Source organism: Rissa tridactyla, chromosome 3 (assembly GCF_028500815.1).
Source record: "Rissa tridactyla isolate bRisTri1 chromosome 3, bRisTri1.patW.cur.20221130, whole genome shotgun sequence".
NCBI lineage: Eukaryota > Metazoa > Chordata > Aves > Charadriiformes > Laridae > Rissa > Rissa tridactyla.
Window position 1 is genome coordinate 70,471,624 of NC_071468.1, and position 27,273 is coordinate 70,498,896.

Consider the following 27,273-nt stretch of genomic DNA (forward strand, 5'->3'; position numbering starts at 1 on the left):
AGCTTCCCTGCTTTTAAAAATCAGAAAGGCTGAAACAATTTGAAGCTATACAAATAAAAAAAGCTCTTGTGTGCTGAGTACGTCAGCAGGGGAAAAAAAGGAAAGGAACACTGAAGAAAAATTAACTTCTCAGTTGAGGAAATGACTCAACGTTTTGTACAAAGTCAAGACAGTCTCCACCTGACATTTTTCAAGGGTCAGTCGCCCACAGGTGGGGGCAGGGGGGAAGGTGGGGTTTTATTTACCACTGGATAGGTTTCTTCCAACACAGAGGACCCAAACTGAGTAAAACTCAACTGCTGTAAATCCAGAGCAATCCCACGGGAGTATGTTCCTCTGGATGTACACCAGGGAAATTAAGATAGGGGTCTTACCACAAACTGTTCACATCAGCCAGTCACTTAGTTACTAAAGTGAAAATGGGACATTTCAGTGGATGTCAGTAGGATCATAAAGTCGGGTAGCGGAAATAGAAATTAATTTGCCTACATACATATTCCTTTTTTGTACTGTGTCATCTCTATTTCAAATGTTTAACCTAGACATAGAAAGAAGAGGAAAAAAAGGAAACTATTTGTTTAAATGGCTATATTAAGTTAGCCTTCAAATCACTTATGTATATATTTGGGTATAGTATGAAACGACACAAAAGTCTACATCAATCTATTCAACAATTCATCACTTGCCAGGTATAACCTTTTCTTCCCCATATTCTCTCTTGCATGAGCATTCTCTGGTAGAAACCCAGAGGACCCCTGCCTGTTCACAGGTACTAGTTATAAAAAATGCCGCTCCAGAAAGTTACAAGAATAGTAATACAAAGATCAGCATTTTGAAGTACATAGGGGTTCGTCATGGAGAGATTACTGGATTTTGGAATAGTGCAAAATAAATTGTACCACTTCCCAACCTCCGGTTCAAATTTCTGCAACAGTAACCGATACAATAAAGACAGCATAAATTTACAGGAAAAACTGCAATCTTCCCTGAATCTGGTACTTGTTGATTATGCCTATTTTATTGGTTTTGCTTAATTAATGCTATCCAGAAGAAACTTCAAGGACTGTCCTTAACCATTGGTTACAAGATATGCTTCATTTATTTTACAGGTACAGTTGGCAAGGCAAAGCAAGAATGGGTTTCTAATTAAGAACTAGGATCTGAAGAGATTAGTGTGAATAAAGGGAGAGAGAAAATGTTATCAGGGTCAAACCTACCTGTGCTGCAGTAGCGGAAAGGAAGTCTGTGGTTGCCACCACGCTGATGCACACACACAACCCAGCTGGGGTAATGCAACGGCTACAGACCCATTACCCTCTTTCCAACCTATTTTCTTTCCTTCTATTCCCCCTCCCTTTGATAAATCATGATTGGTATCAGCAGGGAAGCACAAAACTGTGAAGGTTATCTCAAGTTAAAATGCTCTCTTGTTCCAAATCTGTTGCTCACCTGAAGACCAAAACCCATGCTTTTACTTCAGTTGACATATTACTGGACAAACCGTTGGTACAGTCAGTGCTCTGAACCACATCCTTAGCCCGAAATGCTTTCTTTGCACACAAGCCCTTTCAAACTTGACATTTTCTGTGTTGATTTTAGCTGCTTTATAGTTACCCAAGTGCTGAGGAGAGGAAGAAAACAACATGCACGTACAAAAGGTCTGTTGATGGGCTCTTTTTTATTTTAAAGTTCAAAAGCATATATATTATACATCTTTGCAGCTCTCCAGGGTTTCTACCAGATGAAGGATAGATTTTTCTGAACTGTTACTGCAGCTTCCAAAGCTGTGACTCAGCAACCGCACTTTCACACTTACAAGTTTGGCAAGTGGCTTGGTGCCAGATAAACTAATGATCTAACAGCTTCCTAATGTGCAGCGGGATGCTTTAATGAAAGTATGCCTATTACATATGTAAGGACAGATTATTGCTGTAAACTCAGATAAACTTTGTTGTTCTTGCAGTGCTGAGAGCATTCAGAATCTCCCAAACAACGTAATGTTTGGGTTGTGGAAAGTCTATTCTGGCATGTCATCATTTATCAAGAAACAACTTTTGCGTTTCTTATTTCAAGAAATTTCTTTTCCATAACAATGTTGCTGACACCTTTACTTGCTGACTTTTTCTACAATAAGTAGTTCTATTTATTCATTTTTTAACAGATGAAGAAAGTCTTTTCAACTTGAGTTCAGTGCACTTGAGAAGCTCAGTTAAATCTGAACCATTCCTTTTATAGACCAACCAACTTATCTTGTATGAAGTTTTAAAATAAATGAAAATTAGACTATGCGATATATTATTGGCTCGATGTCCAGAATGCACTTAGGTTTATAAATAAAATGCTTACCTATGCACATAAAGGAATTTCAGGTTATTTGTAATTTGCGTTTATTTTGTATTATTAGGTATGGATACCTCCACATCTCCTACACTGAAGTCTAAGGACATTAGGAGCATGGTTGAGAGTGTCCCTTGCAGGACCGTCCTGAAGGGCAAAGGTGCCCAGGAAGGCTGGTCTTACTTCAAGGAGGAACTTCAAGGAGGAACTCTTAAAAGCTCAGGAGAAGGCCATCCCCGAGTCCCAAAAAACAAGCAGACAGGGAAGAAGATGAGCCTGGCTAAATAGAGAGCTTTGGCTGGACCTCAGGAAAAAAAAAGAAAGTTTATGATCTTTGGAAAAGGGGGTTGGCTACTTATGAAAAATACCAAGATGTAGTGAAGCTATGCAGGACAAAAATTAGAAGGGCCAAAGCTCAAGCAGAACTCGTCTTGGCCACCGTGGTTAAAGATAACAAAAAGAGGTTCTTTCAGTATATCAATAGAAAAAGGAAGAGTAGGGAAAATGTAGGCCCACTGACGAATGAGATGGGCGCCCTAGTGGTGGAAGACACAGAGAAGGCAGAGCTACTGAATGCCTTCTTTGCTTCAGTCTTCACTGCTAAAGCTGTCCCTCATGAATACCAGGCCCTGGAGGCAAGGGGGAAGGTCTGGAGAGAGGAGGAGTTTTCCCCAGTAGAGGAAGATCAGGTTAAAGACCACTTGGCCAATCTGGACATCCATAAGTCCATGGGCCCTGACGAGATGCACCCGCGAGTGCTGAGAGAGCTGGCAGATGTTGTTGCTTGGCCACTCTCCATCATCTTTGAAAGGTCATGGAGAACAGGAGAGATGCCTGAGGACTGGAGGAAGGCCAATATCACTCCAGTCTTCAAAAAGAGCGGGAAGGAGGACCCAGGGAACTACAGACCAGTTAGTCTCACCTCCGTCCCTGGGAAGGTAATGGAGCGACTCATTCTGGACGTCATATCCAAGCGCGTTCAAGAGCAGGAAGTTATTGAAAGTGGTCAACATGGATTTACCAAGGGTAAATCATGCTTGACCAATCTCATAGCCTTCTATGATGTTATAACTGGTTGGCTGGATGAGGGCAGAGCAGCAGATGTCATCTACCTTGACTTCAGCAAGGCTTCTGACACCATCTCTCATAACATCCTCCTTAGGAAACTGAGGAAGTGTGGACTAGATGAGGGGACAGTGAGGTGGATTGAGAGCTGGCTGTGTGACAGGACTCAGAGCGTTGTGATTAATGGAGCAGGGTCGAGTTGGAGGCCTGTAACCAGTGGCGTTCCCCAGGGGTCAATACTTGGTCCAGTATTGTTTAACGTATTCATCAATGACCTAGACGAGGGGACAGAGTGTATGCTCAGCAAGTTCGCTGATGATACCAAACTGGGTGGGCTGGCTGACACCCCAGAGGGCTGTGCTGCCATTCAGTGTGACCTAGACAGGCTGCAGAGCTGGGTAGAGAAGAACCTAATGAGGTTCAACAAGGACATGTGTAGGGTCCTGCACCTGGCGAGGAAGAATGTCAAACATCAGTATAGGTTAGGGGTGGACCTGCTGGAAAGCAACTCTGAAGAAAAGGGTCTGGGAGTCATGGTAGACAGTAAATTATCCATGAGCCAACAATGTGCCCTTGTTGCCAAAAAGGCCAATGGAATCCTGGGCTGCATAGGGAAGAGTGTGGCCAGCAGGTCAAGGGAGGTCATTCTCCCCCTCTACTCTGCACTGGTGAGGCCACAACTGGAATACTGTGTCCAGCTCTGGGCTCCCCAGTTCAAGAGGGACAGGGAACTACTGGAGAGAGTCCAGTGTAGGGCAACAAAGATGATCGAGGGACTAGAGCATCTCCCTTATGAGGAAAGGCTGAGAGAGCTGGGACTCTTTATCCTGCAGAAGAGAAGGCTGCAGGGAGACCTTATTAATGTTTACAAGTATCTAAAGGGAGGGTCGAAGGAGGATGGAGCCAGACTCTTTTCAGTAGTTCCCAGTGACAGGACGAGGAGCAACGGGCACAAGCTGGAACATAGGAAGTTCCGTTCAAATACACGGAAAAACTTCTTTACAGTGAGGGTGACAGAGCACTGGAACAGGCTGCCCAGGGGGGTTGTGGAGTCCCCTTCTCTGGAGATTTTCAAGACTCGCCTGGATGCAGTCCTGAGTAATGTGCTCTAGGCAACCTTGCTTTAGCAGGGGAGTTGGACTAGATGGTCTCTAGAGGTCCCTTCCAACTCTGAAAAATTCCATGATTCCATGACATATGTCATCCAGATTCTTTTTTCTCTAAATGCTGTTGCCACAGTCATTAAGGTGAGATGACTTCACTGGATATGGAACTGTTTAGGTTCACACCACAGCTGATGAAAAAAACCTGTCTCTCAAAAGTGAATAAACGTGGAGTCAAGCCTAACTGCAAGCAGCCGTATGCAAAGTCAAGCTTTATTTGGACTGTCATGATGAAGGCCCACTACTGTCCCTGGACCTCATCTTGCCTCTTTTCTTGTTCCCCACACCACAATTTTTCATAGCATATGGGAGTGGGTTTTTCTTCGTTCTTCAGCCAAGAGCATGCGTAGGTACAAGGCAGATGCCAGGACACTTTTGCTCAAGGTACCAGACCTACAAAGTAGAAAGAAGCCAGACGGCAAAACTAGATGCCAAAGTTTCCTCTACCAAGTTGGGTGCTTCAGAAAACTGCTTCAACCTACAAATCTCATACATGACAGGAGAGCCACCTGGAACTAACTGACAGGTAATAGCTGGGAGAAGGGCATGCCTAGGGATCCTACCCATCACAGACTTTGCCTTGCTCTGGGTTGCTGGGAAGCACCTGCATCTACTCACCGCTCGCTTCAGCTGATGAAGAAATCACCACCTCTGCAATGACTCCTTCAAATCACCAGGCAGAGTTTATTCCCTCTTTTGAAAACATGCCCAGAGGAGAATACCTAGTGATGGGAAGAAAAACTGCCTTGAGCTGTCTCCTAGGTGAACGCTTTGATCCCTGGGGAAGAGATTAAGTTGAGCAATAGCACTTTCCACTGTGCAGCAGTATTGTAACTGAAATTCTGCGGTTTTGATGTTAACGTAAGTTTTGCCCTAGCATTTGCACTGTAACCTCTAATACAATGCTTTCTTTGAGGGGGAAAGAAAAAAGTATGTCACAGAAGTTGGTGTTCAGGACTGTCATTCATCAGGCCACCACTTGAAACACAGACGAAAAATATTATGCTTGAAACCTAAAGACTGCTCCTGTAATTTATGCAGTGACTATTTCTTATACAAGAATAAAGAAGCCTTGGAGTCAGTCCAGCATTCACAACTTCCACATTTCCAGCTGAGTACCGAAATGACTGTGCTCATTTTGTCCCCACAAGCCATGAATTCTTACCTGTCCTCTCCTCTAATTAGCTCCCAACTGGCTGGATAAAAAACGTCCGCAGCACTGAGCTATTAGGAAGGGGTTAAACCAAACACAAGTAAAACCAAAACAAAATTAAACCAAAACACCGTATGTTTATTTAAGTAAGGCTTGACACTGAAAACATTGACCATGCTGCAAGGAACTCCTGAGTATTTCTCTGAAAGAATATTTTCCTTGCATTGCCAGCATTGCATTAGCAAATGACTGATAAAGAAAGCACTAAAGAGAACCCCAACAAGATGCCGTTCTCTTGGAGACAACAGTTGCAAAACATCTTAGGGCATTTACATGCTTCTTGTAACTGAAAGTAAATGAGATCAATCACAACACGGACCTGCTAATCTGATGATAGGACAGTTGTAATTGCCTCTGTTGCCACATGCTATGGCAACTCACTGCAACTAGTCATTTGACTCTTCTTATCTCCCCAGGGGAATGGTTACTAGGATTTGTCCCTGCAAGTGAGGCGTTACCACACCTACAAATAAAGGAACAAGACTAAGAGAAAGTTGAAGAGTCAGTTTTCAATTATATGTATTATTTGCATGTACCAAACACAAACAGTGATTATTTACTCTGGAAAGAGTTTTTAGACAGTTTTAATACAGCTAAACTCAGTAAAAACAAATTTGCCTCTTGCCAGACTTTGATGAAATTTAAATGCACTGCATAGATTAGTTTGTCAGGAATACTGGAGTTAGAGTCCTGAAAAAAGTAAAGGAGCTCAGTGTAAGCTGTTAGACACACACAGCTTGAGAAAAACTGACCACTAACGTGTCCAAAATAAATAGAAGAAAATTATGCAATTATTTTGGAAACTCTTAGCATCAATTTCTGTGTTTATCATTTCTACATCACCTGTGTGTCTCCTACTATCACCTCAGTCCCCAAACACTGACAAACATGTACTTCATCATACATTAGAAAATGCCCCTGTTTTGTTCCTCTCACCACAGAGAAAGCCTATTTACCCGAGCTCTGCAACGGCTTGTTCACGTTCCCTTTTTGGAGAGAAGTTCTCAGGCTCATCCCAAGTTAATCACTAAATTTGAAGTTGGTGAACTCTTAACAACTGCTAAGAAAAGAGTGAAGACCCGTTGTCAAGGCAGCATAAATGGATGAAATTAAATGACTTTTGACAGACAAACTAATGATCCTACCTCACTGTCAACTCAAGGCCCTGTGTTTTCTGGGAAAGACTCTTTGCTCTCCTTATTGTCAGCCAATCTAGCAAACATTCTGTATGGATTCTGACTGCCGCTGAAGAAAAGCAAGAGCTTTCTGAGTTTTTCTCAAAGTCAGCAGAGGACGGGAAGGGAACAATTAACATAATTAGGAAGAGTACAAACTAGTTCAACGTTATTCTGTTTTGTCTTCTAAAAAAGAGTTCTGCATATGAAAATTAATTAGGGTCATTGCTTCTGGGACAACTCAAAAACCTAATTAAATCAAAGCAAGGAATCCTACTTGACTTTGATGAATACTTTACAAACAGATGGGGTGAATGAGACATAGAATCATAGAGTTGTCTAGGTTGGACCTAGATGACCTTTCAGATCATCACATCCAACCATCAACCTAACACTGACAAAAAACATCACTAAACCATGTCGCTAAGCACCACGTCTACCTGTCTTTTAAATACCTCTAGGGACGAGGGAAGCAGACTCTGGTGGCTTCCTGGAGGCCATAGTCCACTGATGCTTCCTTCAGAATATCAAACACAAATAAATTTAGGGATATCCTAAAATGTCAGTATCCTGAAAAAAAAGGAGCGATGACCTCTTTCACAGTGAAAACAAGCTAACAAAACAAAGTTCTTCTGTTCAGATGGGAGTAAATGGCTGAGGCAGCCAGGTGGAAATCAATAATTTACTCTTCCAGCATTGGTCAGAACCGTCTTCCTCACTGAGCAGGTTTACAAGGCCACAGGGACAGACTGGCACAAAGGTCTGAACTCCCGTACAGGATCATTTAAGGTGATGACTAGGTGTGAAACACGTTGTACACCTCCCGGATGCAGGAAGCCGCTAAGCCTCTTGACAGTGACTACTATTTTGTTGTAAGGGGCCTTTCATCTGTCTTTTTGCCTAGATGAACATATATCCGCTGTCTTTGGATCATTTACCATTCCTGCTCCCAGAAATTGCTCCACTTTATTTTGGACCCTGAATACAAGTTCTTTGAACTTATTTGAGGCTAGAACACTAGACAGTATTATTTCTTCATTTGTTGAAGCAGAAATAAAACTTCATTTTTGTTTTATTAAACTACGTCAGCTAGGTGTTTGCTGGAATGCAGTTCAGCTTTCTTGGTAATTATTGCAATGGATTCTTGCCAGCCATCATTTTGAGAAGTTAAATACTAGCTTCTAGATGAGCAGCAAAGCTAAACACAACAGAACATCATTCTAAAGAAAACAGGCGGCAGCATGAAAGGAAAGCAAAGATTTTACTGTTTGGACGGTTGCCTACAAGTCCTGGCTAAGCAACTCCCTTATGAACACAAAGTAGGGCTTTGTCAAAATAGAAGTTTGTCAACATCTCAAAACCAGCGTACTTTTCATCATGTCAAGGCTGACTCGGTAGAGAACAGCAGTGTTATCCTGCATTACTCGTAGGCCTCTGAGGCCATTGCTGCAGGCCTCTGAGAGCAGGACAGAATATGCAGCCAGGAGGAGGTGTCTGGGACAGAGCCAGAAGTAGAGGATAAAGCAAGGCTGAAAACTTGGTGACATAAAATCACAGAATAAATTCAGGTTGGAAGTGACCTCAGGAGGTCATCTACACCAACCTTCTGCTCAAAGCAGTGTCAATGCTTAATTCAGACCACACTGCTCAGGGATTTGTCCAGTCAGCTTTCTAATATCTCCAAGGATGAAGACTCCACAACCTCTCTGGGCAACTTGTGCCAGGGCTTGTCTGTCCTCATGAAGAATAAGCTTTTCCTTACCTCAAGTCTGAATCTGCCCTGTTCTAGTTCATGACCATAGTCTCTTGTTCTCCTGCTGTGCAACTCTGTAAAGACCCTGGCTCCATCTTTTCAGTAACACCCTATAGGTATGGCAAAGCTGCTCTCAGGTACCCCCGAAGTCTTCTCCAAGCTGAACAAGCCCCAGTCCCTCAGCCTCTCCTCACAGGGCAAATGTTCCTTCCCCAACCAACTTGGTCGCCTCCTGCTCCAGTTTATCAACATCATTCTGGTAAAGCAGGGGCAAAACTGGGCACAGTCTTGTAGACATGGTCTAACGAGTGCACCTTACTTGGTAAGTAGTGTTTAGTTTGTTGCAGGCAATGCACAAAGCAGGATAAGATGGTCACAGATACCAAGAGTTTTCGAGTTGAGCATCTCACCTCGACAGGTGTGCAAAAGATTGGGAACTGTCAACTGATGCCACAGGATTTTGTATTCTAAGAGCCTCCATCTTTTGGAAACTGGGCACGGCGACAGATTTCCAGTTCGGCTGTGAGACGCATAGAGCAGAGCATGTGGTACTCCAAATCAGGCATCAAAAATCAGCTTTTTTATTCTGAATGGGGCTGGCACTGAGTCTGTTTTCCAGATGGTTTTCTGTTGTGTGTTTCTGTTGCTCAGAGGAACACAGCAAAATCAGAAGGGAAAGCCCTTCCCCACAGAGAAGCAAGAAATCAGGGCAACAGAAGTAAAAACGCAAAGAATAAGGCAATAATTAGTGAGTTAAGTCACTTCCTGTGTCACAGGTTTCTCAAGAAAGGAACCAGCTGTGGAAACTCTCACTTTTATGCCAAACAATTCAGGTTTTGAGTCTCCTGTCTGTAGTAGTTTTGGCTGGCATTTTCCAGTCTTATTTATGCAGTTAGATGCAAAGCAGCCAATTAACATGCTTGTTATTTCTTTATTAACAAACATGGTCTTTGAAAGGACAGATGCTTATGTTTACCATCCCCTCAGATTTCAATCCGTCTCCGTATTGGTGTTTGAGCTCTATGCTATACAAAGTCTGACTTCTTTTGCTCTTTATCTGCTTTTGATATTTAATTTTTCAAACTGCTCAATGCCTGTATTATGGTCTGGTTTCATTTTTTCCATATTTGGAAATGTTCCTTACAGCTCATTGATCTCAAATTCATTAATGAATATCATTAAAAGTCAATGGGAAAATTCAGTTTAAGAACTTGACCCCTGGAGTAACTCTGGCTTCTAAAGACTCCCAGCATAGTTGAAGGGCACATCCTTAATACAGTGGGGACATGACAAAGTTGACTTAAAGGGCTGCTAACTACACTCACCTTTAACTATTTGACTACGTTCCATTTATTTATTGTATTGGAGCCTAGTAAAGACAACTCAAATACAATAGGGGATAATGTCAAATCAATAAACTGAAGTGCAATATACAATCAAATGCCACTTTAACTCCAATTTGTAGCACTATAGACTATTGTACTGCATAGTTCCAGTACACAGGAGCACTCAGTCGAGTGTTTCATTTTCGTAGTTGCTTGCTTAAAAACACATACTTACGCACTCTGCATAACTGGGGCCATAATCATTTATTTTATCTTATTTTTTAATTTCATCTTTCAAAATAGCAGCTGTAGGCTTCAGAGGGACCACCAGGACACAACAGGTCCAAATACTGAACTTTCTAGTCTTAACTCTGAAGAGTACTGAGTATTGTTGACTTCTACAGGTATTGGGGAGAGCTGAAGTTATTTAGCAACTTAGAGGATCAAGCCCTATTAAAATTGCATGAATGTGCAAGACTTCATCAGAAAGGTTTCTTTCATCAGGGAAATTTTCTTTTCCAACAGTAAACCTTTCCCTGACATCTGATCTCCCGTAACAGTCTGATACACCAACACATGTTCTTGTAGGTCTATTCTGCTGCTGTGGCCTTAGGGTCCAGCCCTCTGAGGAGACCAAAAGAGCAAAAATGCAGCAAGTCACGGAAAACGGGATTCCCTTTGCAGCTCGTACCATCCTGTCTAAGGGCAACCACAGGAGCCTGAGCCCACAGCTCCGTGCTGCTGCTGAGAAGCGGTAGCTGGGATGGAGGAATGGGGGCAGGAAGGAATGTTACCCTCTAACTCTACTGCTCCTTCAGCCCTCGCCTCTTGACCTTGAACCCACGTCATAGTTTCCTCACTCCTTACCAACTCTTCCTTTCATCTTACTCATGCAGAATTCAAGCTAGTAGGCTTTGTGAGCTCATTACTTTTCACGTCAACTACAACTTCTTTGGCTTGAAGCAGAAACCCAGGAACCTACAGGCTGTGGTAGCCAAAAGGTCAAACTGCCTTTGTACAGACATAAGCAGTGAATGGACAGAGGGGCCAATTAACCTGTGCCCCTAACCCTGCAGAAGTTAATGAACATGGGTAGCATTACTACTGGCTGCACTGTAAAAGGGCAAATGTGTGGTTGCAGTGTTAGGACACTAATAAACGAGTGGGCAAGCAGCATTTTGAAGGATAATTTAATTTTAATCACTGGTCAGAGATTTGCGGAAGGCAGAGAAGGCATTTTGGGCTTGCCACCGTCTACAGTACAACCACAGAGGTGCCAGTATGGCAGTAAACCACCTTTTTTCACATGCCCTAGCACAAGGTGGACACAAGCGGAGCGACAGGGACATCAGCAGAGCAACAACCAGGCGTATCTGCTAGTCTGAGATGCAGAAAGAGCCACAGACTCAAAAGGGCTTGGGGAGGGGTGGTGGCTGAAAGGACCCTGTCCTTCCTCTTATATTGTAGAGCTGATCCTGCTTGTGTGTCGCACAGAAAGGGAGAAGGGAGAGAAATCTCCCTCAAATGTCAGCATGCAATCTTTGGTGGCTTGCAGTCACAAATCAGCAAATTCACACGGATAGACCTAGGTCTGAGTGAGTCTACGGCTTATTTCCGTGCAGGTTATCATACTGTGCACAGGATTTTACAAGTGCAATTATAGTCTCCGACATCTTATCTAAAAAGAGTGGTCACCATAGTAACGTCTGAATCACATGGCACTGCACACCTGATACCAATCAATCTTGAAAACATCTTTTTAAAGAAACAGGCTCCTGGAAAACTGCAGATGGAGGTTTCTTGTTGAGACTAAGATGCTCTCTTATAACAAAAATGGAAATTGTACCTTGTAATCTTCTCATTTGATCCTCCATACAATCCCATTCTCTTATCAGTTTACAAAAGTGATAGAAAATAAAAAAGGGCAACGGTTCTGTGCTGAAAAGAGTGACAAACAGCCAAGTACAGCTGGCATGTAAATGGTATGTTGCATTTTCCCCCCAGAGTATTAACTGTGACTTCTGAGAATACAGCCACGCTCTGGTTGCTGAAACACAACAGAAACATGCCTACCATAGTGCCTCTCCACCTTCCCCGGACACCACATTTCCCCTCAAATTTAAAAAAAAAAAACCACAGAAATTTCATCAGCTGCTTTCTCCCTTTTTGCTTTCCCAGTCTGCAATTTAGTTTAGTTGATTACAGTTGTGTTCTTCTGTGTGAGTAAAAGAAAAGGAGCATGTTTAAGGAAACAATGTTTGTATTTAGATTTGAACTATGGCTTTCTGAAGTGCATTCTGCCACCAGCCCTCCAGACGCATCAAGCAGCCAAAGAGCGGATGACGTTGATGATGTCTCTGGGGTTTTTGGTGAGTTGCTTTTTTTTATACAGCTTCACCCCAGCAGCCTTTGGGCTATCTGTGCTGTGCTGGCTCCTCTACCCGTTTCAACATCTGGTGCCTCTCATCATCCTAGCAAGGACATGGCTACCTGTTGATGAAAATAATCCCAGCAAATAATAAAGTTCAATCTACTTCATCAGTGTTTCCAAGATAGTCTTGATATTTCCTATTTGATTCTATCCCAAATTATCGCTACTTTCATTATTTGAAAGTCTACTACTACTTAAATTTCCTTTTAAAAGGACTGGTTTTGTTCAGATGCCTTCCATCTCTGTCATCTTCTGTTCCATCTATATTTTATTTTTCAAATAAGTCACAGCTATCATCATTTATTCTGGCAATGCCTCGTCTTTTTTCAATGTGATTTCAGAATAGGAGAGCCACTGCATTTGCAAATGCCATTGACTGACAAAAGTTGGGATATCCAACTGCCAGAGTGCTAGTAACAAATTTGCTTAGAAATTCTTCTAGCATCCTGGAGATGAGTGTGAAAATGACAGGAGTAGACACTGCATGAGTCTAAGGAGGTAAGGAGATGCCCTTTACTAAGCTTGCTGAAGTCACTAGAACCTGCTCACCCCCTCTTGCCATTCCGTCGCTGCTGACCCACCAGAACAGATTAGGTGCACACGAACTGCTACCACAAGTCGTACTGTCTGTAACACTAGTGATCATGGTGTCCTGTTATCCGTAAGGAAGTTGGGCTTTAAATCTACTTTCATAGAGCGTGGAAGTTAAATTTATTCAGCTGCACTTCGGATGTGTGTCTCACAGTAAATGGAATTACTTTGCGACAGGGCAACAGACCCCCCACAACGGAAAGGTAAAGGTCCAAAATCGAAATTAAGATGTCACGAACAGCTGACATCATTGAGTTTTAAGCTATGCCAGGGCCCAGACACGGTTTTCAAGCTGCATAGGAATCGATAGCAAAAGAGATCCATTGATTCTGGTGAGAATCAGAGACTATACTTTGATTACATCCAGTATCTTTTGCAAAAGTAAGTGGCAAGGGAATATCAGGAAAGCGCAAGTGAGTTGTTACAGAAATTGAGAAAGCTGCTGGTGGCCTCCTGGGCTTTATCCGCCTCAGACTATACCCTTCCCAAATCCTTAGTTTAAAGACAATAACATAATCCGTGCAGTGAAACACACAAAACCAGTCCACCCTCGCCCTTAAAGAGCTTTGTCGTAAATAACTAATTAACTATGCAGTTCAGCCTGGAAGGCATTCGGACACAGGCACCCAGGAAAAACCCAGTTAAGGAACAGAATATCACGTTATAATTGCCACTGCAAAACGATGATTCATTTGTTTTCCATGTCCATTTATAAATTAAGGGTCATCATCATAAAAAAAAAGCGGCGAGGGTCAAAAACGTCAACAGTATTTTCATTACCTTCTCTAGCAGGTCTTCATACGCTTTTGCTGACAGCAAGATCACAAATCTTTCACCCTGACGCAGCTGACTCAGCAATGCTGTACAAGCTGCCAGTCCTGCAAGTTCTGAAATGTGTGCTAAAGCGAAGCTTTCTGTTAAGCTTGCCTTCCTTTGAGATTGTCCTTACGTGTATGAGCTTCAAATACCAAATACTGGACTGTGGACGTGGCATGTTCCTTTCAGGCTGTGTTTGGGTTTTTTTAGTGCTCCGTTAGGAATACAATCTCTATGTATACACATCTACACTGTGACTCTCTTTTATCCCCTGATGCCATACATACAGTAGAAATAACTAATAAATAGCTTGCTAAACAGCTATTTATACAAGTACAAACACAAAACCACTAGATTTGATAATATATTTTCCTTTTATACGAGTGTAAAATTGTAGTGAAATAAAATCAGCATGCTTAAAGTTCGGGCCGTAAAAAGCAAACACAATCAGAACAGCAGAACAAAGAAACAAAAGAAGTCAAAAAGTCTGTCTTCTGAGTTCCCCTTTCAGACCCAGACTTCCATCCCTGGCACCTATGGTAAAGATTTTTTTTTCCCTAGTCCAGTTTTCATTTCTGTGTGTCAGTACTATTGCCTAGAAACGCTTGATAGCTTTTTTACCCTTCTCTTTCTGTGTCTCAAAGAAGAGCAAAAAGCAAAGATAAAGCCTGGATTCTCTGACTGGGTTTGTCTTCATACTGTGATTGATGAGGCTGATGCTTTACTAAATTTAAACTTGAAAATGTCAAAAACAACATCTCTCTGAAGCATAGGAAGAAGGGCACCCACTCAGCCCATTGCTGTACGTGGCGTAGCCTGAAGTTGCTCGAATAGGCGCAAAAACATTTGAAGACAGAGGCCTGTCTCCTAAGAGAGGATTTATAGTATTCATTTACCTGGAATTTAGACTGAACAACCGCTACTTTCTAGCTGTGAAATGTAAAAGGAATTACTACCTGCTGCAGCCCAGCGCTCCCTTTCTCCAACTGCACCAGGGAAGGGTTTCAGCCGCACGTCCCCGGCGAGAGCCACCTCCCCCAGCGAGCAGGAGAGGGACAAGTCACCGGAGAGGTCGCTGCTCCCTGCCAGCCCACACACAAAGCTCCCTTTGTCCCCCGAGACTCCAGCTAAGAGGATGTGTGCGCCTTACCCTGTCCCGTGGCTGTTCCCCACCCGTGAAACGCATGAACAGGAGCATTGTGCAGAAGCCTCTACTCCAGCTAGCCGGATGGTCAAACAAGGGGGATGCCCAGCGCACCTTGGGGTGGGGGTGTCCTCTCTTATACCCCATCCTCACTTCTGCTTGTGATCAAATAATTTGACCTATTCAGAGTAAAAGGACACTTCTGGGGGATTTCAATGTGATTTTTACTGAGAGCTATTAAATGACAAATACTTTTGAGCACAGCCTTAAGGTCCCTGATATTTGATTTATGCATCATGGAAAGTCACGGCAAATACCAGTGCATCCTCCAGACACTCACTTGCCACTGTTTTCTCAAGGTACCCATGCCTTTCCCAATCATTCTCAAGATAAAAACGTAAAAGGCAACTGGCATGTCAACAGATTAGAAAGAAATGGCATCTTACAGCTGCAGTCTTTCAATTTTTGTTCACTTTCTGTTTCCAGTGAAGGCATAACCACTCCTAGCTCCCACTTGTTTTGGAATGAGGGGTGAGGGCACCGCTAAACACCTATCATCCAAGTGCACCTGCTCCTCGTCTGTCCCATGGACTGCAGAAAGGTAACCTACAGGAGACACCTCTGTCCCATCACACACAGAAACAGGGGGCCTATAGACACTGGAGGCCCCCACAATTAGGCTCCTGACGTACTTACCAGTTGCATCATTCTGCCTTCAGGCGAGTTTGCATCTTTCTTAGGAGCAGCCTCCAAAGTGCTGACCTCTGCTGAAAGGCATTTTATGCCAACTATTGAAAAGCACAAGCTTACCAGCTGAGTACAGCTGTACTGCAGAGGAAGGACCAGAACTTCATCCTACAGACAAACCATTCTCCTTAGGCTTCCTGTCTATGACTGCAAGTACAGCATCGCTTTGGCTGTAAGAGGCCAACTTGCTCTTTCTTCTGAAATACATAAATATGGCATCGGTTTGGACCGTGCAGTGCTTTTATAGCACATATTTAACGTGCATGCAGAGCAGCTTTAGAGATTCCTCTGTCCTTTTTATGAGAGGTTTAGACATGGTCTCTCCAATGAAAAAATCCTTCATCACGATTCCTCCTGGGTCTAGTATAATTATATTGACCTCGGTGACAGTTCCCCACTTCAGTGTGGTGCCTATACAGTCCTTGGAAGCTTTGAAGGAAAAAAAAAGTGTCTATATTAAAGAAACAAAGATGTGAACTTAACATGGACGGAATATTTGGTCTGACTCATGCTGAAGTCAGGGGGAGCATTTCTAGGATCTTAGATGCAGAACAGGGCTCGAAGAGGAGGATTTTGTACAGGCTTGAACTAGCAGCGAGGAATTCTGCCTTCTGTGAAGCATCTTTGAACCCTGAGAGGATGCACAATGACTTAATCCTCCTCAAACAGCCGATGCTGAACATGAAGGATATTGGCAGGCATGATTTCCACATTGTAAACTCATATTTGAGGAGATTATCTTTCAAAAATGGATGGAGCTTATAAATTTGCACATTTTTACCATTCCCAGACACATAGAGATGTGGGCTCTACATCTGAACAGATAAAGGAGGTCAATTTAATTTCTGGTCCCATGTTGTAAACTATTAAGCTACACAACTTGTGTCATAAGCATTATCTGCAGTGAAATACGTAAAAAAATTACATTTCATTAGTTCTTTTATCAAGGTTTAAAAAATGTCTATAGTTGATTAGTCTTATGCTTAAGCCACATCTATTTACAGTTGTAGTTCTTTGCTCTACCAGTAACTTGAGTAAGCAAGGGCATTCTACTACTTTCAAAAGAAATTTCACAGATGCAGAGAGTAAAAATCCTTTCCCATACCCAGTGTTATTAATACTTATTGATAAGCATTTCAAACTCAAAATCTGTTCTAAACATTCAGGAATGAGCACCCCAAAGAAGCTTTTTTTCAGCAACAGAAAAACAATTTTTCAAAAACAAAAAAAACCCAAATCCATCTATATTAATGAGGCCGAATTAAGCGTCTTTCCCTTGACAGTCCTGGCTGTAAGTACCTGCTGAATTACTTACGGACTTGCGGAACTGCTGGTATCTGCACTTCTCATGTGGGACCTCGAGAAACTTAAGTTAAATGATACAGTGTAAAAATCATCTCATTAGGCGTTAGTTTTAATTATGTAAGTTTAGATGTTTTGCTAACATATATTTTCTTCATACGTTCAAATACAACATGAAGGAGTTCTGCTCTCCTTCTCAACAGGATCTTAAAAATCACCAGGACTGTTTCTGTTTCTTCCAGAGCTGTGACTAGTTCCTGCTTCATTCTCTTCTGGGACATCTCAGTGTACGCCTTCTGAAAGCAAGCGAGTAGGTAGATGATCTGATGGGTGTTCACGGCACATAACACCCTTTCTCACCTCAGTATTTCTTTGTGTGCTGAGAGGCACATGGGCAATACTTCTGCCTTCGAAACCGCCTACCCTGCCACTGGCAACATCCCTACGTACCTGAAGTGGACAAGAAAGCGATGGCTACAGCTGGGGTAAGGACAAGGAGACGACTACATCAACTGGCAGAGGGTAATGAGGAGGTAGCAGTGACATCCAAAACATTTATGTTTTGGCATGCAGTGAGGCTTGGCTTTGAGAAGACTGGGCCTATCATTGTGGATGTCTTGTCCCTCGGTCAGGATCTGTGTCAGAAACCAACGCTCTGCAAATTCACGCACCTCCACAGTTTTATGGTTTGCTTTCCATTACACACGATCTTAGCATTTCAAATGTCCACAGAATCAATAAGCAACAAATCTCAATTGTTTCCAAGACAGAACTTGATGTCATGCAGGTGGCTTCAGGGAGCAATTTCTGGATGTCTGTGGCAAATCTATCCTGGGTCTAAAAACTGGGTTCAATCTAAAGAGGTGATTGAGAGGTTCAGAAGGTAATTAATAATGTTGAGAAGGTAATTTAAAAAACTGAAGAAAGCAAAATCTATCAACAGCTATTAAACACAAAGACACTGCATCTGGCTCAAGTAACCCGTGAGCTGCTGAGCGCTGGACACATGGAGAATATAGAGGTGATGGTACTTTCATGTGTTCACAGTGTTTTTCCAGGCACTTATTTTTTATGTCTCTCAGCCAGTTCAACCGTTTTTATGATCTGGAAGAACATCTAAAAATAAAAATAAACCCCCCAACAAATGAAATGCCCATTCTGTCAGTTCAAAGCAAATGGAAAACTTCCCTCCCCTTCCATACCAAAGGGCAGTCCAGGTCATTTAGTCAACATCAATTTAAGAAAACCCATTCCTTTCTGGACACCCAAGCAGCGGAACAACACAGCACACCAAGGTTTCTACTCCGGTGTTTGCTGCCTGGTGCTGCGGTGAGGCAGAACATCAACTTTCTAACAGCGAAGACCACAAAAAAAAACATTTTCTGTTTTGATTTCCATCCCCAGAGGCTGGTGTATGTGACCACCTCCAAGTAGGCCCACAGCAATCCCCTGCAGAGGTGAAGGACTAGTTCCTCCTGTGGCAAGAAGTCAAATGTGGCTGCTGATTTTGGAGGCGTAGAAAGCAAAAATCTGAAAGTAGAAAATTACAAGGGTGTTTTGGGCTAATAAGACATTACAGCTTTCCAATGAAAATGGGAAAGGATCCTATTAACTGTTCATTCAGTTCAGTTTTTTGATTTCAAAGAAGCATTAAAGAATGAAAAAGTACTCTAAAGATTGAAAGAGCACAATCAGAAAAGAACATAAGATTATCAATTTTATCTTCCTATTGAAACTGTATGACCCATCCACTTGTGCTGAACTCTTGCTTGAATGGTAAAATGGGAAGTTTCACAGTGGACAAAGAGGTGAACACATAGGTTTTTCCATATTGATCATCTCCGAAGCCCAGCAACTCTCCGCTGGTGGCTGCAGAGGCAGCCCTGCAGTGCTGCAGGTTGCCCTTCTGAAAGGGCAGCAACAGGAGCAATCAATTCGTAAAGCGGTGCTCTTCAAAGCAAGGTGATGCTGAGGTGATGCTTGACTGATAAAAGTCAAATGCCCCAAAGAAACACCACCTGCTCTCCTGCCTGCAGAGACATCCCTTACATTGGGCAGTCAGGACACGACAATTTATGTGCTGTATCTGCCATAAATAAAGCTATCAGCATAGATGTGAGAGCTGAAGTCAGCAGTTCCAAAACTAAATCCCTCTTTAAAAAAACCTGTGATTAGAAAGAAAAGGATGTCAGAAACCCAGACCCACCCTACCAGCAGCTTGTGGTAACTTGCCAATGTTCAGCTGAAGCAATCTGCTGGCACACCAGGGCGTGCTAAAGGTTAAATGGCATTTGGAGGTGAGGGGAAGGTGGTCCCAGGGAAGCTAATAAATCATATCTGATCCCTAAAGAGGTGGAAAGGGACGGCAGAGGCAGAAAAAGGTTTTCCTCAGCCTTAGTTCTTGCACAATACAGGCCAGACACAGCTACAGCCCAAGGCGTTCCCTGAGGGTTAGGACTGCACCTCTTGGCTGTCAGTGGAACAACAGCATCTCTGCAAAGAGCAGGAGAGGGAAAGCAGGAATCATTAAAGGCGAGCTCTAATGTCTGTGTACTCCGTTACAGCTTCATCCCTCAAATGGGATTTTTACAAGTGCTTTGCAATCCCTCCCTGCAAGACTCCTTGGTGCTATCCGTAGGGGAATGCAATTTTACACATCATGAAACCACAGCATTTATATTTGCATGTAGCAAATAACAAAAACCAAAAAAAAGCATAACTGATGTCAATGGCTGAAGCCTGGATGATAGGCTGGAAGAGAAGCAAGTATGTTTGAAAACTACTGTCCTATGTCCAGAGTCACTCTCAAGTTCACCATTCATTTTCCCCTCCCCAATTTCATGTCACTTTATCATCACACTTTCTCCTTCCTTCCCTCCACCCAAACTGTTCTGCGCAAGAACCTATCGCATTTGTTATCACAAGGGTCTCTATCATGCAGCCTCTATAATCGCATTTGCTAACATTTCTTTTAACCTAACAGGCTGTGACTGACCGCATGTTTTTCCACATCTGATATCACTGAGATCAAACCTGATACAAAACAGCGTAAGGAAGCGGTGGCACACAGCGTGTCCAAGGATGTCACATTGACGATAACTGAAGGTAACCTCCAGACTCAGTGTGCTGTGAAACCAAACCTCAGGCAATCTGGTGGTGTTCTTGCTCTTCTCTGCTACATACACCACTTAAATGATAGGGGAGTACTTATGCAGCTTTCAGCAGCCTCTAAGTGAACACAATTCTGATGTAAATTCACCAGGTATTATTCCTGGTCCATCTCTCTCTCAGGAATGCACAGCAACAGCATTCCCTCTGTTCATTCCAGGAAGGAAATCTTCCCTTTACCCATGTTCAGAAAAAGGACGGATGCGCTGGCTTGTTCTGACCACAGTTCATATGTCAATGCTCAACACAAGGATATGTTCAGGCCACACATCAATCAAACACGCAGCTTTACAGCCACGAGCAGGCAGACCTCCAGAATTTTTGATTGCCCTTGGTATGGAGGACACCACCAAAGAAAAAGCAGAGCCAGTGTACCACTGTGCTGCAGAGATCCATCTGAGAGGCTAATGTAGCCGGGCACAGTTTATAACAAATATTCTGAATTATGTCAGAAGCCAAATTCACCCTCATTTACCCTCAAGCTCAACAAGGCAGACAGGCACCAATACAACACACTGCCCTTCAAGTCCTGCGTGGTCCATTCCTTAAGGCCTTGATGAGTTGTGGGTCTAAGCTGCCTAAAAGTACCTCTTGAGGCAGGAAACTCTTCCTGAAAGAGCTGTTAAAAAGTTCTTCTAAAGATGCTTTGCTTCCAAAAAAATGCATTAAAAGCCCAGTAGAAATAGTGCTGCATAGGGTAGGATACATCTCATGGAAACGAAGGAGCACATGGCACAGTCCTCAAGATTTCATGTTTTCAGCCAAGTTCCTTTCACGGTTTTGTTCAACATCAGAAAAAATATTCATGCACAGCAATTCAAGCATGCCCATTCCCACTAAAGGATGTCCAAGCTCTACAGCCAAATTCTCCTTCAACGTCCTGAGTTTTCTCTCACTGTTTGTCCTTAGTGATTTTTTGCTTCTCTGAAGAATTCTGAGGGCAGCATGAAGGAAAAGAGGCAGCAGGTATTTAGCAGTAGTATCATGTCTGTTAAAACCACAAAAGCTACCCTGCCACAAATACCATTGCTCAGGGGGTTGTGCCCAACGCTCAGGCTCTTCCCACCACACATTCTTCTTAGGATGCATCGGTCAGCCAGTCCTACACTGTCCTCTCAGTTTTTGTCCTCACTTTCACAAGCTAATATTTGGTTCTTCAGAGACATACGTTTTGAACACATCTGCAAGCTAACTGTCAAAATACTCAATAGATATATGAAAATTACATCTGGATGAAGAAAAAGGGATGAATACCTACAAATCAACTACTCTCTTGGAATTGTGGTCTTTCAACTACAGAATTGGAGGTTGAAAAATGGGTACCAGCTATCAAAAACTGACACAGACAAAATAACTTAGTCAAAGGAGAATGAGCTGCAAGTTCACGCTACATCCTTTACCAGTGCAAGTGGCAATTTCATCTGAAACTGTAAATGACTATAAAAAGAAAAATCCAAGTCAGGATATACCAGTAACCTTCCTGAGATTTCACGTGGCAAGAAAATAAGCGGAACCTACGTATCCAGGAAAGGTGTATTTAGTAGAGTGTGGTTTCAAGTCGCTTACTAAGTGACCCCAAATGGTTCAATGGACCTGGAGTAGTTCAGTGGCTGTAGAGAAAAACAAATCAAGTAAAACAACAGTGCCCAGTCAGTGCGATGGCAGAACACTTGCGTTCTGCCGCATGTTTTACATACCTGCCAATAAATGTTTCCAGGATCATAAACTTTTTCACAAACAATGAATTTCCATTATCATCCGCTTGGCACAACTGAATCCAGAGTACATCACTCATTTGCCTCATTAGAAGAACATAAACTCCTCAGTCTTTCCATAAACTTTGCTGGTGACACGGTTGTCTGTTCTGTGTTTTGAAAGCTTCATCTCACAACTCAGAAGGTAACTTTTTCCCATTTTAGCAAGAACAAGCTGGAGATCCATGAGAAAACCTGCCCCTGCCTCACAGATGACCAGCTGAAGGATGGCCTCCAGCCACAGGGCAACAATTCCAATGCAGGGTGCCCCATAACCAACTGGGAGGAGCATCACCACCAAACTACAGCATGGAGGGATCTGTGGGGTGCCACAACCTAGACCCTGGCACAGATCAGCTCTGACAGCCAGATGTGGCTCATCAGCAGGCTGGAGAAAAGGCTGAAGAACAGTGCAGTGACTGGGACCACAAATGGCTGCGAAACCACCAAGCTGAGGTGGGGGTGTGAGGCTGAAGCCAAAGGTGTGATGCTCAATAGATGCGATACCACAAGCAGCAGACAAATAGCTACAGGTCTTTCTCCCCTTCCTCATGTCCCACGCTCTTGGATGTGGAGAAGGAGGTACTTGCTACACTGCTGGGAGGTACTGCTATGCGGCGCATCAACATCTGGGATTTGTTGAAGCCCATTCTGGATTGAGTGGATAGCTGCACTCATTACTCCATGCCAGAGAAACAAACACAAATAAAAAAATCAGGGTTACATAGTAAAAATGCCTTTCCAAAATCAAGTTGTGAAAGATAAAAAGAAAAGTTTAAATGAATTTCTGAACCAGAAGTAATCAATTTGGTGGAGTAGTAGAAAAGCTCTTTTGATCTGTTTGGTTTTTTGTTTGGTTGGTTGTTCGCTTGCTTTAATCTGAACTGTCCATCAATCTAAAGCTCTGTACAATTCCTACATTATCTGAGGAGGCACTGCTGATTCAAAGCAAGGATTAGTTACAAATCTGTGCCACCCCAGATCCATTAAAACTGTGAGTTAGTGGATGGGAAAAGGGCAGATGCATCTGATCACTAAAATGAGCTTTCTTACAGATTTCCATGTTTGATTAGAAGTATCTTTCCTGGTTATACAGATCCACTGGTACACTGGAACACCAGAGCTCTTCCTGAATTGTGGAGATGAGAATAAGATAAGTCTTTACCACCAAAACAGAAGCAGCCTCACACAGTGCAATTCAGTACTGCATACACAGTGCAAAATAGCGCAAAACCACCAGTACAATTTCATTCTTCTGAATAGTAAAGATATTTTAATAAACTCTATTAAACCCAAGCGCCAGTACCAGTCCCAGCATTAAATCGTTGAATACGGAGCAGTCTTTCTACAGGAAATTTATGACCAGAGGAAATGTTCTAGCCTTGGTATTTTTATAGCATCCATTAATTTTTAAATGGAGGAGGGGGAGATCCAAGATTTCAAAGGCTATTCAAAGTGTCCTCTACCTTGAAGAAGGAAAGCAACCTGAATCGGGACACCTGCCACAGCTCCCGAAACATGAGATGACAACCGGGTACCACTGCTGTCGCCAAGGCACATTCATTTAGTCAGCCACCATTCTCCTCAACAAACCAGAAGTATCCACAAGGTCTCATTAGATCCATTCTGCCCATTTTGGTTATAAAACCAAACCACCCCGACCTTTTATCTCACTCCTCTGCCCCCTACCATCAAAGCCCATTGTCAAAGCCACCGTGCACAGCACCAAGGCCAAATGTCACACAGCAAAGGGTCCTCAATCCCCTTCCATGTGCCACAGACCTTATTCCTCCTTGACACACTTGTTTCAGGCTTGACAGACCTTGTTCAGCCTTGACAGGCTGAGAGAGTAGGGGTTTTGTTCAGCCTGGATAAGAGAAGGCTCTGGGGAGACCTTATGCAGCCTTCCAGTACCTGAAGGGGGCCTACAAGAAAGCTGGGGAGGGGCTGTTTGCAAGGGCATGTAGCGATAGGACGAGGGGCAATGGTTTTAAACTAGAGCAGGGTAGGTTTAGATTAGACATTAGGAAGAAGTTCTTTACTCTGAGGGTGGTGAGACACGGGAACAGGTTGCCCAGAGAGGTGGTGGAGGCCCCATCCCTGGAGACATTCAAGGCCAGGCTTGATGAGGCTCTGAGCAGCCTGATCTAGTTAAAGATGTCCCTGCTTACTGCAGGGGGGTTGGACTAGATGACCTTTAAAGGTCCCTTCCAACCCAGCACATTCTATGGTTCTATGATTCCATAATTCCTCGAGCCACCTGTGGGTCTGTCACCCCAGCTCTGCCCCTTCCCACAGGCGGCTGCCCTTCCCACGGCATTCAAGTGAACATCCCGCAAACTCAGCACCCCAGACGAGAAATACAGACAGTTTATGAGCTATTTTCTGGCGATTTATTACGAAAAGCAGCATGATCTGAGGGGGAAAAAAATTAAATATATAATTAACTGTTATTTTTGTTCCTCTAATTTAGAAAATGAGGGTGCAATTTCCTCCAGAAAGCAGATGCCACAGAATTAGTGGTGGGTTTTTCCTGGTATTTTGTTCACAGTTTAAACATTCAAATTGGAGTCTCAATAAGTGTTTGTTGAATGTTTAGCACAGTTAAGCTCTATTTTTATCTAGAGAAGTATTGTTTCAGATGTCACAGCTCACCAACAAAATGCTGAGCGCGACGTTCGTGCAGGGTGGCATTCCTCCTGGAAACTACAACTCCAGAGCTGTTACTGGAAACGCTGCCTTCTCTGGAGCAGCAGCTTTTCCCCCGAAACATAATTAACAATATAACACATCACTGCAGCTCTGCTGCAGCTTCCATTTGCAAACAAACTGTTAATCTCTGTCAGATCCCAACGTCGCTCTCTCCTCGGCTTTCCGTCTTCCTCACCCTCTCTCCCTAAATTCAGAGTTACAAATATACAGGAAAACACGTGAAGACACTTTCTGAAGAGATGTAAAATGCAGAACAGAGTGTCTGCTGTGTTCCTCACTCAAAATAAGCCTATGTGCCTTTTCTACAGTCCATATGCTTATTTTCTTAACAATTTTTGAAACTCCCATACTGATACCAGACATGACCATGCCGCAATATTCCTTCTTCAGCTTCAGGGTAGTTTTTCTTCCCCCGAGGATTCTCTCCTCTGAACAAACCCCGCACAGCTCCAGCCGCTCCCGAGGCCGGTACTGGCTGTGCTGGCACTTGTGCAAGCGCAGCTCCAACACCACCGAGCTGTTTTTAGCTCCTGTGCTGCCTGATGCTGAGCATCTTCCCCCTCCCTCATCACATCCCGATGTGCTGCGCCATCCACCCTCGTGCTTTTGGACGCAACACTCCCTCTTAGGAGATCGAGCCTTAAAAAGGTCTCCATCAAAAAGGCATGTCTCTATGTGTGCTCCTATCAAGGTCTTTGCCCCCAAACATAGGAGAGCTCAACACAGACACCAGAAAATCAGAACTAGATCTTATCCTGCACATATTTTGTTCAGCTGTCTAGATCGGCTCGTTGCCTGAGGAAGCAGTTCAGGCTGGCACGAGAGGAGTGGAGCCAAATCCCCCTGCCAGCTCCTGGTAAGACATCTGAACAGACATCCCTATTTTGGGAGAAGTTGAATTTCATATGGTAATCACATCCCACCTTCGACGGGCTCCTGCTTTTCTAAGCCTAAACTGCTGGTCCACCTCACTCACTCGTCACAGACACAACTAACCCATCCGCTGCCATCTATACATCAAATGTGACTCCCATCAGATGGCAGCTCGGGCTGTCAGCCCCGCTTTTCTTCCTCTGTGAAATACTGACATTGGAAAGTCTTAACAAGGAAACCGAGATTATAAGAAACATCCGTCGCTCCAGAGACGGCAGTGCCGGCTGTTATCTCTGCTCTCCAGTTCTCAACCAGGAATAGAGCAGGAACAAATGCACTCAATCCTACCCCGAACGGCAGCCCTTACAGAAAGGTCTGAGCTGGAAATCCCAGCTTTTTGGTGGCTTTAATCAAACGGAACAGCATCAGGAGGAGGCGGGGAGTGGCAGTGGGGAGAGGCTGCGCCATCCAAAATTTAAACTGACCTTTTTTTAATCTGCTTTGATTCACCTCTGATCTTACACACTTTTTCCTGAAAAGGTAAAGAAATGAGGCCAAGATAAATAAATAAATTACCATTTCCTTTCAAAATGTATGCTCAGAAAACATACATAGTTAAAATATTTATAGTAAGAGCTGATCAAGCGATTAAGTATATTCAAAAAGTTCCCTTTTGAAAAAAAGTATATCTCTGAATCTCATCTTTCAGTTCTTCCAGAGCATAAATCTGTATTTAATTTTAAGCAACAGAACTTCAGGTTTTAGGTTTTACACAAATCTAAGGAACAAGCAACTTTTAAGATCATTATGGTGTGAAGTTTTGATTTTTTTGGTAGCTATCACTCCACGTGGACTTGCAAAATAGGTCAGCTGTCTAAATTTGTTCAGCTTTCTTCTGTGCTCTTTAGATGCCTCACCAATTACTACTTCTTTCTAAAGTGGTGACCAAACTTGTTTGTTCTCTCTTTATATGACATAATTTAACTCTCTACAAAGGACAGCTTGTTAGCCAGTCACTTAATTAACACAGTGAATATACAGTTGAATGTCTGATTATATCCACTCAAGATAGCTAAGTTTCTGTAGTAACATTCAGTTTCCATGGTAAGATGCACGAATTGCTATAGTTCACCCAAAACAAGACATTGTCTCTACTTAAACGTGATTATTGCAAGTGGGTTTCCATTTGGAATTATTTTAATAAGCAGTAAAGGTAAATCAGTGAGTATCACGAATTAATATTTATTTCTTTTACTTTCAAAACTTGTTAGAACAGAAACAATACACTGATTCTACTGGGAAATATGTCTGAGAAACACATCATCCCATTTATTCTGTTTTACTTTGAAGTGCTACTTCCAGCTACCTGTAAGTAATGAGAATCTGGGAGGCAAGAAGGAACATAAAAATGCATTAGCCCGTTAACAAAAGGAACTGCGTGGACAGCATGTACACTCTCTTCCAACTGTAAGTGATAAAACTGCAAATTCTGAACAGAAAAAGCTAGCGTTGCCTTTTCAGTAAGTCTTCTTCCTAAAGGCATCGTGCTCTGGCTGTATGCTACATGCCTTCCACGTTCAAGTGGAGAGCTTCCAACCACATCAGTAACAGGATGTTTCCATTAGTAATCGGATGAGATTTATTTTTATTCAGTTCCTTCCACAATTCTAGCTTTTCCAGCAAACGAATGCAAGTTCAAGGGGA

General features: G+C 43.0%; 1 protein-coding gene across 3 annotated transcripts in view; it reads right to left on the reverse strand.

Annotated features, from left to right (window-relative positions):
- The window catches only part of PKIB (cAMP-dependent protein kinase inhibitor beta), a 59,070-nt gene that overhangs the window by 22,343 nt on the left and 9,454 nt on the right, over positions 1-27,273 (reverse strand). The gene's annotated exons all lie outside the window — the stretch shown is intronic.